Source organism: Dipodomys ordii, unplaced genomic scaffold (genome assembly GCF_000151885.1).
Source record: "Dipodomys ordii isolate 6190 unplaced genomic scaffold, Dord_2.0 Scaffold56, whole genome shotgun sequence".
NCBI classification, from domain to species: Eukaryota; Metazoa; Chordata; class Mammalia; order Rodentia; family Heteromyidae; genus Dipodomys; species Dipodomys ordii.
In genome coordinates this window covers 6,287,863-6,290,733 of record NW_012267272.1, presented here as the reverse complement: position 1 = coordinate 6,290,733, position 2,871 = coordinate 6,287,863, and the positions used below count along the sequence as shown (strand labels likewise).

Sequence of the window (2,871 nt, the reverse complement as noted above, 5' to 3'; positions counted from 1 at the left end):
GCCTGGGCTGGCTTTGAACCTCGATCCTCAGATCTCAGCCTCCTGAGTAGCTAGGATTACAGGCATGAGCCACCAGCACCCGGCTTTATTTTTATGATGAAAGCGGAGGTCTATACTTCTACTATAACTGACTTCATTTTGGCAGGATCTTCTAAATTTAAACTGTATAAAGTAATTACAAGGCTTGTACTAATACAACATGAAAATGAGTACTAATAAAATTAAGTGTAGCCAGGCGCCAGTACCGGTAGCTCAAACCTGTTATCCTAGCTACTCCGAAGGCTGAGATCTGAGGATTGCAGTTCAAAGCCAGCCTGGGCAGGAAAGACCATAAGACTCTTATCTCCAATAAAGCACTCAGAAAACCGGAAGTGGCACTGTGGCTCAAGTGGTAGAGTGCTAGCCTTGAGCTGAAGAGCGGGAACAGCACCCAATCCAGGCACAGAGTCAAATCCCATGACCGGAAAAACAAAACAATAATAATAATAAATAAAATTAAGTGTAACCACCGTGTGTGCTAACTTCATTGGTAAAACAGGAATAATGGTTCTTCCTTCATGAGCTCTGGAGGATTAAACTTAGATGAATTGTGTACATTGCTTAGCACTATGTCCAACACATAGTAAAACCTCCATAAACACATGCTGGTATTACGCCTTTTTTTTTTCAGGTCCTGTGGCTTGAACTTAGGACCTAGGTGTTGTCCCTGAGCTTCTTTTGCTCAGATAGTTCTCTACCAGTTGAACCACAGCTGCATTCTCAGTTTTTTTGGTAGTTTAATGGAGATAAGAATCTCACAGACTTTCCTTCCCAGGCTGGCTTCAAATCGCAATTCTCATAGCTCAGCCCCTTGAGTAGCTAGGATTACAGGCATGAGTCACTACACCCAGTGTATTATGCATTTTTACCTAAAGATGTTTGGGCCTGTAACTTACAAAAACTACAAACCTACTTTTAGAATAATTAGCAGGTCAAATACAATTTCTTTGGAGAAAGACAAAACAAAGCGAAACAAAAACAACCTGCTCCAATTCAGTATTTTCCATCTTCTTTTGGTGAAAAAAAAAATGACATCACTTTTTTTTTTTTTTTTTGGTGGGTCATGGGGCCTGAACTCTGGCCTGGGCGCTGTCCCTGAGCTCTTCAACTCAAGGCTAGGGCTCTATCACTTGAGCCATAGCATCACCTCTGTCTTTTTCTGCTTATGTGGTGCTGAGGAATCGAACCTGGGGCCTCATGCATGCAAGACAAGCACTCTACCACTGAGCCACCTTCCCAGCCCCCATCACTTTCTTTTAAGAAAAAAAAAAAGAGGGTTCAGAGTCTATATAGATAGGGCTAAATGTGACACGGAAATGGCCAAAACACACTACATTCTTAACAGTTCAGCTTAGTTGAAACGTTTAGGATTTGACAAAGTATTTCTAATTAATGCTCAAAAGAGGAGCTGGTTACAGAACAAACAATATCTAAAAACATTGTTTCATGTGAGACTTTTTACCTAAGGAGTCATTCATTTCAAGTACAAAGATACCCGAGGATGAGAAGAACACAAATGACTTGTGGAGTCCATTAGACCTGTGCTAAAGCACTGCTTAATAGAGGGCATAATCACTAGACAGCAGAGGAACAATGTTCTATTTTTACTGTTACCCTATCTCCATTTCTAACTCACCTCTAAAGATCACCAGCCCACAATAATGAAAATTACAATTAGCAACACACGGCTGTTTTAACCCCCATTGTTCACCAGTCTCATCCATGTATACCTGTGTATTTTCAGAAAACCAGTTTAAAAAATTTCGAAACCAAGACTTTTTCATCGTTCTCCAAAAATTACAATGAGCAAGTACAATATCCTCCAATTCAGTCGTCTAATGACACACGATCAAATAGAAATATGTTGGTCGAGCGCCCAGTAACACCGGAGAGACACCTTTCGTTCAGTGACAATATGACCAAACGCCACCGAAAGAGAGAGAGAAAAAAAAGGCTAAATATTTACCACTACCGACAGGAAAGTACTCAGATAACTAACCCACTTTTCCATTCCTAAAGTCAAATTCTCAATCTGGAGAGAGGTTTAACTGCGCTTAAACCCCTTTCAATCAAGGGGGGAAATCCACCGGCACACGAGCCTCGGGCAGCAGCCAGGGTGCCCGGCACCACCAACAGGGAGGAGGAGGATGAAACCGAGGTTACACCATCTCTCGGCTTCAGACTGGGGGGCGTGTCCCCCAAGGTTTTCGCTTGCTTTCTACCAGAACCACAGCCGGGAGCGGCGCAAGGAGAACCCAGAGACACACGGCACAGGCGGGGACCCCCCAAGATTTGGGGGGGAGGGGTGGGGAGGAAAAGAGCAAACTGTGAGGTGCTCCATAGGTGCAGAGGAAAACACGCTCGGTGCGGCGTCGGGGTGGGGGCGAGAGCCGGGCCATCCCGGGAAGCCCAGCGGGCAGCGCTCCGCCCCCCCCCGCTCACCCCTCGGCCCCAGCCCCCGGCACCCCACCCTCGGGGAGACCGGGACGCGCCCCGGGAGCATCCGAAGGTGCAAATCAGGTGGGGGAGACGGCGGGTCCCGAGGCTCCCGGGGTCTGGACGGGGCGGGAGGGAGGAATCCTCTGTACCCGTTGTTCTCCGCACAGCAGCAGCTCCGGGTAACTGAACTCCACGCAGCTCTCGTCCGTGGGGTCCTTGAGCTCCAGCTCCAGCCGCACCGTCTCAAAGTGGCTCAGTGCTAGAGCGCTTGTCTTGCATGCATGAGGCCCTGGGTTCAATTCCCTAGCACCACATAAGCAAAAAGAATAAAAACCAGAAGTGGTGCTGTGGCTCAAGTGGTGGAGCGCTAGCCTTGAGCTGAAGAGCTGAGGG

The 2,871-nt window shown here is 47.1% G+C and overlaps 1 protein-coding gene across 1 annotated transcript in view; it reads right to left on the bottom strand.

Annotated features, from left to right (window-relative positions):
- The window catches only part of Ubn2 (ubinuclein 2), an 86,371-nt gene extending 83,709 nt beyond the window's left edge, over positions 1–2,662 (bottom strand). The window contains exon 1 of the mRNA XM_013021614.1: positions 2,628–2,662. The gene's annotated coding sequence lies outside the window, so the exon portion shown is untranslated. The remainder of the gene's footprint in view (positions 1–2,627) is intronic.
- Positions 2,663–2,871: the final 209 nt, after the last annotated feature.